This window comes from Somniosus microcephalus, unplaced genomic scaffold, assembly GCF_052327205.1.
Source record: "Somniosus microcephalus isolate GS21.2 unplaced genomic scaffold, FLI_Smic_1.0 unresolved_chr8, whole genome shotgun sequence".
NCBI classification, from domain to species: Eukaryota; Metazoa; Chordata; class Chondrichthyes; order Squaliformes; family Somniosidae; genus Somniosus; species Somniosus microcephalus.
The window spans coordinates 7,955,023-7,970,715 of record NW_028225186.1 but is presented as its reverse complement, the minus strand read 5'-3'; the positions used below and the strand labels follow the sequence as shown (position 1 = coordinate 7,970,715).

Genomic DNA, 15,693 nt, shown 5'->3' with positions numbered 1-15,693 from the left:
CCATTCAATTCACTCCACGTGATGTCAAGAAACGGCTGAAGACACTGGATACTGCAATGGCTATGGGCCCTGACAACATTCCGGCAATAGTACTGAAGACTTGTGCTCCAGAACTAGCTGCGCCCCTAGCCAAGCTCTTCCAGTACAGCTACAACACTGGCATCTACCTGGCAATGTTGAAAATTGCCGAAGTATGTCCTGTCTACAAAAAGCAGGACAAATCCGACCCGGCCAATTAACGTCCCATCAGTCTACTCTCAATCATCAGCAAAGTGATGGAAGGTGTCTTCGACAGTGCTATCAAGCGGCACTTACTCAGCAATAACCTGCTAACTGACGCCCAGTTTGGGTTCCGCCAGGGCCACTCAGCTCCTGACCTCATTACAGCCTTGGTCCAAACATGGACAAAAGAGCTGAACTCAAGAGGTGAGGTGAGAGTGACTGCCCTTGACATCAAGGCAGCATTTGATCGAGTGTGGCATCAAGGAGCCCTAGCAAAACTGAAGTCAATGGGAATCAAGGGGAAAACTCTCCATTGGTTGGAATCATACCTAGCACAAAGGAAGTTGGCTGTGGTTGTTGGAGGTCATTCATCTCAATCAAACGACATCACTGCAGGAGTTCCTCAGGGCAGTGTCCTAGGCCCAACCATCTTCAGCTTTTTCATCAATGACCTTCCCTCCATCATAAGGTCAGAAGTGGCGATGTTCGCTGATGATTGCACACTGTTCAGCACCATTCGAGAATTGTCAGATACTGACGCAGTCCATTTCCCTATGCAGCAAGACCTGGACAACATTCAGACTTGGGCTGACAAGTGGCAAGCAACATTCGCACCAAACAAGTGCCAGGCAATGACCATCTCCAACAAGCGAGACTCTAACCATCTCCCCATGCCATTGAATGGCATTACCATCGCTGAATCCCCCACTATCAGCATCCTGGGGGTTACCATTGATCAGTAACTGAACTGGACCAGCCATAAAAATACTGTGGCTACAAGAGCAGGCCAGAGGCTGGGAATTCTGTGGCGAGTGTCTCACCTCCTGACTCCCCAAAGCCTTTCCACCATCTACAAGGCACAAGTCAGGAGTGTGATGGAATACTCTCCACTTGCCTGGATAAGTGCAGCTCCAACAATACTCAAGAAGCTCGACACCATTCAGGATAAAGCAGCCCGCTTGATTGGAACTCCATCCACCATTTTCAACATTCACTCCCTCCACCACCGGCGCACTGTGGCTGCAGTGTGTACCATCTACAAGATGCACTGCAGCAACTCGCCAAAGCTCCTTCAACAGCACCTTCCAAACCCACGACCTCTACCACTTAGAAGGACAAGGGTAGCAGACGCATGGGAACATCACCACCTACAAGTTCCCCTCCAAGCCACACACCATCCTGACTTGGACCTGTATCGCCACTCCTTCACTGTCGCTGGGCCATAATCCTGGAAATCCCTTCCTAACAGCATTGTGGGTGTACCTACACCATATAGACTGCAGCGGTTCAAGAAGGCGGCTCACCACCATCTTCTCAAGGGCAATTAGGGATGGGCACTAAATGCAGGCCTAGCCAGCGACGCCCACATCCCATCAATGAATTAAAAAAAAAATATTTGAAAATTCTCTATCTGAATGCACGTAGCATTCGTAACAAAATAGATGAGTTAATGGCACAAATAACTACATATGGGTATGATCTTGTGGCAATTACAGAAACATGGCTGCAGGGTGACAATGCCTGGGAATTAAACATACCAGGTTATTTAACGATCAGGAAGGACAGGCAGGAAGGAAGGGGAGGTGGGGTGGCTATGTTAATAAAGGAAGGAACCACTGTAATACAGAGAAAAGATATTGGGTCAAAAGATCAGGATAATGAAACAGTTTGGGTGGAGGTAAGGAATAATAAGGGGGAAAAAACACTAGTGGGCGTAGTCTATGGGCCTCCGAACAGTTGCAACTTTGTTGGACGGAGTATCAATCAGGAAATAGTTGAGGCTTGTAATAAGGGAACATCGATAATTATGGGGGATTTTAACTATCATATTAATTGGACAAATCAAATTGGGCAGGGCTGCCTTGTGGATGAGTTCATTAAGTGTATTAGGGATGGGTTTCTTGAGCAGTATGTAACTGAACCGACCAGGGGGCAAGTAACCTTAGATCTGGTCCTGTGTAACGAGACAGGATTAATTAAAAATGTCCTCGTAAAGGATCCCCTTGTAATGAGTGACCATAACATGGTTGAATTCCATATTCAATTAGAGGGTGAGAAGGTTGGATCTCAAACAAGCGTGCTAAGCTTGAATAAAGGAGACTATGAACGTATGAGAGCGGTATTGATTAGAGTGGATTGGGAAAATAGATTAAAGGGTAAGACGATACATGATCAGTGGTGTACATTTAAGGAGTTATTTTATAACTTCCAAAAAAAATATATTCCACTGAGAAGAAAAGGGTGTAAAAGAAAAGACAGCCATCCGTGGCTAAGTAAAGAAATTAAGGATAGTATTTGACTAAAAAAAAAGGGCATATAAGGTAGCCAATTCTAGTGGGAGGTTAGAGGATTGGGAAAACTTTAAAAGACAGCAAAAAATAACAAAAAGATTGATTAAGAAAGGGAAGATAGATTATGAAAGTAAATTAGCAAAAAATATAAAAACAGAAAGTAAGAGTTTTTATAGTTATATAAAAAGAAAAAGGGTGGCTTAAGTAAATGTTGGTCCCTTAGAGGATGAGACCGGGAAATTAATGATGGGAAATATGGAGATGGCAAAAACACTGAATGAATATTTTGTAGCAGTCTTTACAGTAGAGGACACTAAGAATATCCCAACACTGGACAAACCGGGGACTATAGGTGGGGAGGAGCTAAACACGATAAAAATCACTGAGGAAGTGGTACTCGGTAAAATAATGGGACTCAAGGCGGATAAATCACCTGGACCTGATGGCTTACATCCTAGGGTCTTGAGGGAAGTAGCGGTAGGGATTGTGGATGCATTGGTAGTAATTTTCCAAAACTCCCTGGACTCAGCAAAGGTCCCAGCAGACTGGAAAACTGCTAATGTAACACCCTTATTTAAAAAGAGCAGTAGACAGAAGGCTGGAAACGATAGACCGGTTAGCCTAAACTTTGTGGTAGGTAAAATTTTGGAGTCCATTATGAAGGAGACAGTAACAGGACATTTGGATAATCATAATTTAATAGGACAAAGTCAGCATGGTTTTATGAAGGGGAAGTCATGTTTGACAAAGTTGCTGGAGTTCTTTGAGGAAGTAACATATAGGGTGGATAAAGGGGAACCAGTGGACGAAGTGTATTTAGACTTCCAAAAGGCATTTGACAAGGTGCCACACAAAAGATTATTGCTTAAGATAAAAAATCACGGGATTGGGGGTAATATTCTGGCATGGATGGAGGATTGGTTATCTAACAGAAGGCAGAGAGTTGGGATAAATGGTTCATTCTCAGACTGGCAATCAGTAACTAGTGGTATTCCGCAGGGGTCAGTGCTGGGCCCCCAACTCTTTACAATCTATATTAACGATTTGGAGGAGGGGACCGAGTGTAACATATCAAAGTTTGCAGATGATAATATGATGGGAGGGAAAGTAGTGAGTGAGGAGGACATAAAAAACCTGCAAGGGGACATAGACAGGCTAAGTAACTGGGCAGAGATTTGGCAGATGGAATACAATACTGGAAAGTGTGAGGTTATGCACTTTGGCAGGAAAAATCGTAGAGCAAGTAATTATCTTAATGGCAAGAAAATGGAAAGTACTGAAGTACAAAGGGATCTGGGGGTCCTGGTGCATGAAATTCAAAAGGTTAGTATGCAGGTGCAGCAAGTGATTAAGAAGGCCAATGGAATGTTGGCTTTCATTGCTAGGGGGATAGAATATGAAAATAGGGAGGTATTCCTTCAGTTGTACAAGTTATTGGTGAGACCGCACCTGGAATACTGCATACAGTTTTGGTGTCCATACTTAAGAAAAGACATACTTGCTCTCGAGTCAGTACAAAGAAGGTTCACTCGGTTAATCCCGGGGATGAGGGGATGGATATATGAGGATTAGGACTCTACTCATTGGAGTTCAGAAGAATGAGAGGCGATCTTATTGAAACATATAAGATTGTGAAGGGGTTTGATCGGGTGGATGCGGGGAGGATGTGCCCGATGATGGGTGAAACTAGAACTAGGTGGCATAGTCTTAGAATAAGGGGCTGCTCTTTCAAAACTGAGATGAGGAGGAACTACTTCACTCAGAGGGTGGTAGGTCCATGGAATATGCTGCCCCAAAAAGCTGTAGAAGCTACATCATTACATAAATTTAAAACAGAAATAGACAGTTTCCTAGAAGTAAAGGGAATTAAGGGTTACGGGGAGCGGGCAGGAATTTGGAAATGAGTCTTGGTTCGGATTGGACATGGCCCTATGGGTAGCGGAGCGGGCCCAGAGGCTGTGTAGCCTGATCCTGCTCCTATTTCGTGTGTCTAATTCTGTTAGGTTCAGGAGATGGTTCTGTGATAGTAGATTGGCGGCTAGGATCAGATCAGCCATGATCTTATTGAATGGCGGAGCAGGCTCGAGGGGCCGATTGGCCTACTCCTGCTCCTATTTCTTATGTTCTTATGGTCTTATAGGGTCTGATGAAAGGGAGGAACTGAAAGAAATCAGTATTTGTAGGGAAATGGTGTTAGGGAAATTGACGGGATTGAAGGCCGATAAATCCCCAGGGGCTGATAATCTACATCCTAGGGTACTTAAGGAAGTGGCCCGAGAAATAGTAGATGCATTGTTGATCATCTTCCTACATTCGATGGAATCTGGAACAGTACCCATAGATTGGAGGGTAGCTAATGTTACCCCAATATTCAAAACAGGTGGTAGAGATAAAAATGGGAATTACAGACCGGTAAACCTGACATCGGTAGTGGGGAAAATGCTAGAGTCCATTATAAAAGATGTAATAGCAGAGCACTTGGAAAACAGTGACAGGATCAGACAAAGTCAACATGGATTTACAAAAGGTAAATCGTGCTTGACTAATCTACTGGAATTTTTTGAGGATGTAGCTGGCAAAATAGACAATGGAGAACCAGTGGATGTGGTGTATTTGGACTTTCAAAAGGCTTTCGATAAGGTCCTGCAGAAGAGATTAGCGTGTAAAGTTAAGGCACATGGGATTGGGGGCAAGGTATTGACTTGGATAGAGAACTGGTTGGCAGACAGTTGACAAAGAGTTGGAATAAATGGGTCTTTTTCCGAGCGGCAGGCAGTAACTAGTGGGGCACCGCAGGGATCGGTCCTTGGACCCCAGCTATTCACAATATATAATAATGATCTAGACAAGGGAACTAGATGTAATATCTCCAAGTTTGCAGATGACACAAAGCTGGGTGGGCGTGTGTGCTGTGAGGAGGATGCCGAGAAACTCCAGTATGATTTGGACAGGTTGGGTGATTGGGCAAAAGCATGGCAGATGCAATATAACGTGGATAAATGCGAGGTTATCCACTTTGGTGTCAAAAACAGGAAGGCAGATTATTATCTGAATAGCAATAGATTGGGAGAAGGGGAAGTGCAACGAGACCTGGGTGTCCTTGTACAGCAGTCGCTGAAGGTAAGCATGCAGGTGAAGCAGGCAGTTAAGAAGGCAAATGGTATGTTGGCCTTCTTAGCGAGAGGGTTTGAGTACAGGAACAAGGATGTCTTGCTGCAGTTCTACAGGGCCTTGGTGAGACCGCATCGTGAGTACTGTGTGCAGTTTTGGTCGCCTTATCTGAGGAAGGATGTTCTTGCCATGGAAGGAGTTCAGCGAAGATTCACCAGGCTGATACCTGGGATGGCAGGAATGACGTATGAGGAGAGATTGGGTCGATTGGGCTTACACTCGCTGGAGTTTAGAAGAATGAGAGGGGATCTCATTGAAACTAATAAAATTCTAACAGGACTAGACAGACTAGATACAGGAAGGATGTTCTCGATGGCCGGGGAGTCCAGAACCAGGGGTAACTGTCTAAGGATAAGGGGTAAGCCATTTAGGACTGAGATGAGGAGGAATTTCTTCACCCAGAGAGTGGTGAACCTGTGGAATTCTCTACCACAGAAGGCAGTCGAGGCCAGTTCATTAAATATATTCAAGAAGAAGTTGGATATATTTCTTAAGGCTAAAGGGACCAAGGAGTATGGGGAGAAAGCAGGGGCCGGGTACTGAATTTGGATGATCATCCATGATCGCATTGAATGGCGGAGCAGGCTCGAGGGGCCGAATGGCCTACTCCTGCTCCTATCTTCTATGTTTCTATGTCCTTATATGGGATAAAATTAATACTCAACTAGAAACTGTTCTAGAAACCAGGAAGCTGGTTAAAAGACAGAAGCAGAGTGCGGTAGTTATTGGGTGTTTTTTTGACTGGACGATGTAAAGAGTTGGCCCCCCTGCATCACTGCTGCGACCGTTGCCCTTCTTGCTATTTCAACAATCTGGACTTGGGTACAGGAGGCAGAAGTATCGACATTTGCTGCTAACACGAAAAACAGGGAGCCTGGGTAGCTGTCAAGGAACCGTCAGTGAACATTTAGAGAAGAATATGGAGAGGAAATGTACACCAAATGGTGTGTTAAAAGCTGCCGAGGAGTCTCCAACAATAGATATTTACAGAGCAGCGGGGACCATTCGGCCCACTGTGTTAATTCTGGGTCTTTGCCACAGCAATACTAAACTAAACCCACTGGCCCACTATCTCCCCATAGACTTGTATCAATCGCAAATTAATCCCACTGCCCCACTCGCTCCCCAAAGCCCTGTAACAATCCCAAACTAATCCCACTGCCCCGCTCTCTCCCCAAAGCCCTGTAACAATCCCAAACTAATCCCACTGACCCGCTATCTCCCCATAGCCCTGTATCAATCCCCAAACTAATCCCACTGCCCCGCACATACCCCATAGGCCTGTATCAATCCCAAACTAATCCCACTGCCCCGCTCTCTCCCCAAAGCCCTGTAACAATCCCAAACTAATCCCACTGACCCGCTATCTCCCTATAGACCTGTATCAATCAAAAACTAATCCCACTGCCCCGCTCTCACCCCATAGCCCTGAATCAATCCCAAACTAATCCCACTGCCCCGCTCACACCCCATAGACCTGTATCAATCACAAACTAATCCCACTGGTCCGCTCTCACCCCATAGCCCTGAATCAATCCCAAACTAATCCCACTGCCCCGCTCACACCCCATAGACCTGTATCAATCACAAACTAATCCCACTGGTCCGCTCTCACCCCATAGCCCTGAATCAATCCCAAACTAATCCCACTGCCCCGCTCACACCCCATAGCCCTGTATCAATCACAAACCAATCCCACTGCTCTGCTCTCACCCCATAGCCCTGAATCAATCCCAAAGTAATCAAACTGCCCCACTCACACCCCATAGCCGTGAATCAATCCCAAACTAATCACACTGCCCCACTCACACCCCATAGACCTGTATCAATCCCAAAAAATCCCAGTGCCCCACTCTCTCCCCATAGCCCTGCGCTGGCACATTGAAAGAGCTCTGCAATTAATTTCATTCACCTGCCCTTTCCCCATAGCCCTGTAATGTTTTTCCTTCAAGTATTTATTCAACTGCCTTTTGAAAGTTACTATTGAATCTGCTTCCACCGCCCTTTCAGGCAGCGCATTACAGATCACAACAACTTGTTGCTTAAAAAAAATGTTTCCTCATGTCACCTCTGGTTCTTTTGCCAATCACCATAAATCTGTGTCCTCTGGTTACCGAACCTTCTGCCAGTGGGCACACCTTCTTCTTATTTACGCTATCAAAACTATTGATAAGTTTGAAAATCTCAATCAAATCTCCTCTTAACCCTCTCTGCTCTAAGGAGAACAATCCCAGCTTCTCCAGTCTCTCCACATAATTGATTTCCCTCATCCCTGGTACCATTCTGGTAAATCTCCTCTGCACCCTCTCTAAGACCTTGACATCCTGTGTTGACTTTAACAACATAGCACTGAAATGACACGTTCCTGTGAAAGATCATTGATCATTAAGAGATTGTAAATCTCACCTACTTGCAGCTGGGGTTTGCCGATGATGAGCTGAGACTGTAAGTGCAATGGTTTTGAAATGACAATCAGAGGGGATGTGGTTTAGACGTCACATGAATGAAATGACAGTTTCATCTTAAAAAGGAGAAGTGTAAGTTAAGGCAGTCCACGAGGAGGCTGGATTGGCTCGTGTGTGTCATGGGCTGTGGTAACCCACTGTCCAAACTGCCTACTGTGGGCAGCAGAAGCTGTCACAGCTGGGAGCCCCTTTCTTTATCTTTACAACTTCCCTTCTCCACCTCTCCCCTCCTGCTGACACCCATCACAACTGGTCCTCTGCTCAGCCATTGCCCACAGCCAGCAGGGCGAGTGGACAAGAAGCCAGGCTCATTCACCATCTCCCTTACACAGGGCCACAGGCAGCAATTGGAAACGCTGCCCAGGCTCAGGTCAGCTCCCTCAGCACAGGCCGGGGATGAAGCCTGGGCCTTTCCAAATGCAAGGAAGCAAGAAACAAATACTGGCCAGGAAAGGCTCAGCGAGTTCGAGAAATCTGTGCGTTTGTTTGATTGAAACGAAAACAGCTTCGAACCCAACGATGCTTCATACAGGTGGAGAAATTCAGTTCACTTTTTCGACACAATTCAAATCAGCAGAAGCAATGAACACGTTGAAACCGGCAAATATGAACACATCTATCACTAAGCAACAATAGATTAAGGAGCATATGGCACAGAAAAGGAAGAAATGAAAGAAAGATTCAAAGAAAGAAAGAAAGTACAAGGACTTGGGGTTATATACACTGGCACTGTGTTTCTTTCTGCGCCGGGACAGCAGAGGGCACAATCGGAACATCAGCCACATCAGTTCCTGAAACATGGTTCAATCGGAACAGGAGGAGGCCATTCAGCCCCTCGAGCCTGTCAAACCAGAACTGGCGGAGCCCATTCAGCCCCTCAAGCCTGTCAAACCGGAACAGGAGGAGTCCATTCAGCCTCTTGAGCCTGTCAAACCGGAACAGGAGGAGGCCATTCAGTCCCTCGAGCCTGTCAAACCGGGACAGGAGGAGACCATTCAGCCCCTTGAACCTGTCGAACAAGAACAGGAGGAGGCCATTCAGTCCCTCGAGCCTGTTACACAAGAACAGGAGGAGGCCATTCAGCCCCTCGAGCCTGTCAAACCGGGACAGGAGGAGACGATTCAGCCCCTTGAGCCTGTCGAGCAGGAACAGGAGGAGGCCATTCAGTCCCTCGAGCCTGTTACACAGGAACAGGAGGAGGCCATTCAGCCCCTTGAGCCTGTCAAACAGGAACAGGAGGAGGCCATTCAGCCCCTTGAGCGTGTCAAACCGGAACAGGAGGAGGCCATTCAGCCCCTCGAGCCTGTCAAACTGGAACAGGAGGAGGCCATTCAGCCCCTCGAGCCTGTCGAACAGGAACAGGAGAAGGCCATTCAGCCCCTCGAGCCTGTCAAACAGGAACAGGAGGAGGCCATTCAGCCCCTCGAGCCTGTCAACAAAGAACAGGAGGAGGCCATTCAGCCCCTTGAGCCCGTTACACTGGAACAGGAGGCCATTCAGCCCCTCGCGCCTGTTACACAGGTGGAGGCCATTCAGCCCCTCGAGCCTGTTACACAGGAACAGGAGCAGGCCATTCAGCCCCTCGAGCATGTTGCACAGGAACAGTAGGAGGCCATTCAGTCCCTCAAGCCTGTTACACTGGAACAGGAGGCCATTCAGCCCCTTGAACCTGTCAAACAGGAACAGGAGGAGGCCATTCAGCCGCTCGAGCCTGTCAAACCGGAACAGGAGGAGGCCATTCAGCCCCTCGAGCCTGTCAAACAGGAACAGGAGGAGGCCATTCAGCCGCTCGAGCCTGTCAAACCAGAACTGGAGTAGGCCATTCAGCCCCTCGAGCCTGTCAAACCGGAACAGGAGGAGGCCATTCATCCCCTCGAGCCTGTCGAACAGGAACAGGAGGAGGCCATTCAGCCCCTCGAGCCTCTCAAACATGAACAGGAGGAGGCCATTCAGCCCCTTGAGCCTGTCAAACAGGAACAGGAGGAGGCCATTCAATCCCTCAAGCCCGTTACATTGGAACAGGAGGCCATTCAGCCCCTCGAGCCTGTTACACAGGAGGAGGCCATTCAGCCCCTCGAGCCTGTTACACAGGAACAGGAGGAGGCCATTCAACCCCTCGCGCATGTTGCACAGGATCAGGAGGAGGCCATTCAGCCCCTCAAGCCTGTTACACTGGAACAGGAGGCCATTCAGACCCTCGAGCCTGTCACAATGGAACAGGAGGACATTCAGCCCCTCAAGCCTGTTGCACAGTACAGGTGGAGGCCATTAATTCCCTTGATCCAGTTACACAGGAACAGCTAATTTATTATTAATGTTTCATGTGATGTGTGTGCTCTGAAATAAATTGTTAAAAATGTCAACGTACATTGGCCGGGAATCGAACCCCAGATCGCCCGCATGGAAGGCGAGAATTCCAACCCTGAACCACCAATGCTCACAGGGACAGCAAAGCCCATTTTCCGTTAGCTACAATTTAATTTTGACTTTTGTTAATAGAAGCGAGGACACTGCGGTAAAATATAAAGCGAAATGCAGCAGATGCTGGATCTGAAATTGTTCATTAAATGTTGGAAACGCTCCACAGGTCAGGGAACACCTGTGGACAGAAAAACACAGGGTTAACCTTTCAGGTCCGTGAACTCTCGGTAGAACTAAGATTTTGCAGCTTTGTAGGTCCCGTGTGACTTTCCTTCCAAACTTTTTAAACTTTTAAACTGCTCACAAATTACAAAATTAAGAAACTAACCTTCCCTCGAAAAATAAATGACCCGCACAGGGATCGAACACACAACCTTGGCGTTATTAGCACCACGCTGTAACCAATTGAGCTAACCGGCCCATCTATAAAGCTTATCTATAGTACCATCCCTGTTTCTGGTCTTTGCCCGCTAAGTCACTGTCTTTGAAGGCTGTAAAAGAAAGGCTTGCATTTCTGCAGGCCTTTCACGACCTCAGGACATCCCAAAGTGCTTTACAGCCAATGAATACTTTTTGAGCTGTTTTGCATCTGTGACAGGTAGATTGATCAGGGGGAGGTCAAATAGGTTTTCCCCTCGTGTTGGTTCCCTTACCACCTGCCGCAGGCCCAGACTGGCAGCTTATGTCCTTCAGGACTCGAACAACTTGGTCAGTAGTGCTGCTACCGAGCCACTCTTGGTGATGGGCATTGAGGTCCCCACCCAGAGTACATTCTGTGCCCTTGCTGCATTCAGTGCTTCTTCCAAGTGGTGTTCAACATGGAGGAGCACTGATTCATCAGCTGAGGGAGGGTGGTAGGTGGTAATCAGCAGGAGGTTTCCTTGCCCATGATGTTCCTGTGTAACAGGCTTGAGGGGCTGATTGGCTTCCTCCTTTTCCTGCATAAAAGGCTGAATAGCCTCCTCCTGTTCCTGCATAACAGACTCGAGGGGCTGAATGGCCTCCTCCTGTTCCTGTATGATATGCTCGATGGGCTGAATGGCCTCTTCCTGTTTATGTGTAACATACCCGAGGAGATGATTGGCCTCCTCCTGTTCCTTTATAACAGATTCGAAGGGCTGAATGGCCTCCTCCTGTTCCTGTATAACAGACTCAAGGGGCTGAATGGCCTGCTCCTGTTCCTGTGTAACAGGCTCAAGGGGCTGAATGGCATCCTCCTGTGCATGTATAACAGGCTCGAGGGGCTGAATGGCCTCCTCCTGTTCATGTATAACGGGCTTGAAGGGCGGAATGGCCTCCTCCTATTCCTGTGTAACCGGCTCGAGGGGCTGAATGGCTTCCTCCTTTTCCTGTATAACATGCTCGACAGGCTGAATTGCCTCCCCCTGTTCCTGTATAACAGGCTCGTGTGTCTGAATTGTCTCCTCTTGTTCCTATGTAACAGGCTCGAGGGGCTGAATGGCATCCTCCTGTGCATGTATAACAGGCTCGAGGCGCTGAATGGCCTCCTCCTGTTCATGTATAACAGGCTTGAGGGGCTGAATGGCCTCCTCCTGTTCCCGTATAACAGACTCGTGTGTCTGAATTGCCTCCTCCTGTTCCAGTGTAGCAGGCTTGAGGGACTGAATGTCCTCCTCCTGTTCATGTGTGGCAGGTTTGAGGGGCTGAATGGCCTCCTGCTGTTCCTGTGAAACAGACTCGTGGGTTTGAATTGCCTCCTCCTGTTTCTTTATAACTGGATCATGGGTCTGATTTGCCTCCTCTTCATCCTATGTAACAGGTTCGAGGGGCTGAATGGAGTTCTACTGTTCTTGTACAGATCTTGTATCGCTGAACGGCTTCCTCCTGTCCAATGCAACAGGCTCGAGGCGTTAAAGGCCTCCTCTTGTCCCTGTGTAACATGCTCGAGGGGCTGAATGGCCTGCTACTGTTCCAGTATAACAGGCTAAAGGGGCTGAATGGACTCCTCCTGTTACTGTGTAAAAGGGTCATGGGACTGAATGGTCTCCTCCTGTTCCTATGTAAAACGGCCATGGGACTGAATGGCCTCCTCCTGCTTCTGTGCAACTGACTCAGGGGTTCAGAGTACTCAGAGGGAAAGTGTCGGGCGGTAGTTTCCCTTCTCTGAATTACCGATTTACTGCAAAATGTACCGTCAGTGGAGGAACCACCGAACCCTGACCCAAAATCCGACTCTGGTGGGACTCGAACCCACAACCATTGAATACCTTAATCTGTCATATAAGTAGAAGTCCAATGCACTATCCATTGCGCCACAGAGCCAATTATGTAAAAATCTGTTACAAAAGCAAAATAGTGTTGATGCTGGAAATCTGAAATATAAACAGATGAAATGCTGGAAACACTCTGCAGGTCAGGCAGCATTCCATGACTGTTTAAAAGGGGTCTACTTTGAATCCCGGATCATTCTGTGTCTGTTTAAAAGGGGTCTACTTTCGGTCCCGGATCATTCTGTGTCTGTTTAAAAGGGACATGCTGTCAGTCCCGGTTTATTCTGTGTCTGTTTAAAAGGGACATGCTGTCAGTCCCGGATTATTCTGTGTCTGTTTAAAAGGGATGTGCTGTCAGTCCCGGATCATTCTGTGTCTGTTTAAAAGGGACATGCTTTCAGTCCCGGATTATTCTGTGTCTGTTTAAAAGGAATGTGCTTTCAGTCCCGGATTATTCTGCGTCTGTTTAAAAGGGATGTACTGCCAGTCCAGGATCACTCTGTGTCTGTTTAAAAGGGATGTGCTGTCAGTCCCGGGTCATTCTGTGTCTGTTTAAAAGGGATGTGCTGTCAGTCCCGGATCATTCTGTGTCTGTTTAAAAGGGATGTGCTGTAAGTCCCTGGTCATGCTGTGTCTGTTTAAAAGGGATGTGCTGTCAGTCCCGGATCATTCTGTGTCTGATTAAAACGGGTGTTACATAATATTATAGAGTCTGCCCCACAGAAACAGTCCATTCGCATGAACTGGTCTCCACACGAGCCTCCTCCTTCTCTATTTCTCCTCACCCCCCAAATAAACTAGAATCAGTAATGGTAACCATGAAACTATCGGATTGTCGTAAAAAGCCATCTGGTTCACTGATGTCTTTCAGGGAAAGAAATCTGCCGTCCTTACCTGGTCTGGCCTTTGTGTGACTCCAGTCCCATAGCAATGTGGTTGACTCTTAACTGCCCTCTGAAATTGCCTAGTAAGCCACTTAGTTGTAACAAACCGCTACGAAACAAAATAATAAAAATGAAACTATACGGACAACCTGGCCTGATCCATATCAGCCTCCTCCTGAGGTCCCCACCATCACAGAAGCCAGCCTTCAGCCAATTCGATTCACTCCACGTGATATCAAGAAAAGGCTGAGCACACTGGATATAGCAATGGCTCTGGGCCTTGACAAAACCGCGGCTATCATTCTGAAGACTTGTGCTCCAGCCAAGCTGTTCTAGTACAGCTACAACACTGGCATCTATCCAACAATGTGGACGACTGCCCAGGTATGTCCTGTCCACAAAAAGCAGGACAAATCCAATCCAGCCAATTTCCGCCCCATCAGTCTACTCTCTACTCTCAATCATCAGGAAGGTGTCATCCACAGTGCTGTAAAGTGGCACTTACTGACCAATAACCTGCTCATTGATGCCTGGTCTGGGTTCTGCCAAGAGCACTCGGCTCCCGACTTCATTAAAACCTTGGTCCAACATGAACAAAGGAGCTGACCACCAACATCCTGGGGGCTACCATTGAACATAAATACTGTGACAACAAGAGAAGGTCAGAGGCTAGGCATTCTGCGTCGGGTGTCTCACCTCCTGACTCCCCAAAGCCTTTCTACCATCTACAAGGCACAAGTAAGGAGTGTGATGGAATACTCTCCATTTGCCTGGATGAGTGCAGCTCCAACTACACTCAAGAAGTTCGACACCATCCAGGACAAAGCAGCCCGCTTGATTGGCACCCCATCCACCACCTTAAACATTCACTCCCTCCACCACCAGCGCACCGTGGCTGCAGTGCGTACCATCTACAAGATGCACTGCAGCAACTCACCAAGGCTTCTTCAGCAGCACCTGCCAAACACGCAACCTCTTCCACCTAGAAGGACAAGCGCAGCAGGTGCATGGGAACACCCCCACCTCCAAGTTCCCCTCCAAGTCCCACACCAATCTGACTTAGAAGTATATTGCCGATCCTTCATCGTCACTAGGCCAAAATCCTGGAACTCCCTCCCTAACAGCACTGTGGGAGTACCTTCACCACACGGACTGCAGCGGTTCAAGAAGGCGGCTCACCACCACCTTCTCAAGGGGCAATTAGGGACGGGCATTTAATGCTGGCCTTGCCAGCGCACCCACATCCCATAAACGAATTAAAAAAATCCTATCAGCATATCCTTCTATTCCTTTCTCCCTTCCTCTTAAATGCATCTGTAGTATTCGCCTCAACTACTGCATTCTCAGCACTCTTTGGCCAAAGATGTTAATCCTGAATTCCCTGCTGGATTTATCGGTGAGTATTTGTGACCTGTCTTCTCTGAGCTAGTTCCTGACTCACTCACAATAGGAAGTATTTTCTCACTATTAATTTGCAGTTGCGATGGCCGAGTGGTTAAGGCGTTGGACTTGAAATCCAATGGGGTTTCCCCGCGCAGGTTCGAACCCTGCTTGCAGCGACTTTGATTCAAATTCTTTATTTTATTTCATCGGCTCCCTGTGGCGATCACTGGCCCCGAAATTGATCAGAATTCCCTCCACTGCACTTTATTACACTGATTAACCCAAAGCTGTTGTTCCAATTGGAACACTAATAATTTATCGGCATCAATTAGATATTGTGGATTTGTTGGGAACTAGTAAGCAATACAAACACAAAGCAGCATCAAAAATACTAATTAATAAAGAGCCCTGCAGTGTTTGGTAGGGAATCACCTTCAGCTACTAAGTGGGAACACGGTTTGGTTTTATAAAACTGAACACGAATTAAAAAGTGTGTAAAAAGACCGTGGCAGGACTCGAACCTGTAACTTTCTGATAAGCTCAGCGATTAATATCGAAGTCAGACGCCTTATCCATTAGTCCACGCGACCAGTAGGAACAATTTGTAGATCAGCGCCATCTGTGG

The 15,693-nt window shown here is 47.3% G+C and overlaps 2 non-coding genes across 2 annotated transcripts; one reads left to right on the top strand and one right to left on the bottom strand.

The window, feature by feature from the left end:
- Nucleotides 1-12,760: 12,760 nt before the first annotated feature.
- Nucleotides 12,761-12,853, bottom strand: trnar-ucu (transfer RNA arginine (anticodon UCU)). The gene is made up of 2 exons: nucleotides 12,817-12,853; nucleotides 12,761-12,796 (listed from the first exon to the last, which is right to left on the bottom strand). It is a non-coding gene; the product is annotated as a tRNA-Arg (tRNA).
- A 2,309-nt stretch (nucleotides 12,854-15,162) lies between these two features.
- trnas-uga (transfer RNA serine (anticodon UGA)) lies at nucleotides 15,163-15,244 on the top strand. Its single transcript has one exon. It is a non-coding gene; the product is annotated as a tRNA-Ser (tRNA).
- The last annotated feature ends 449 nt before the right edge of the window (nucleotides 15,245-15,693 follow it).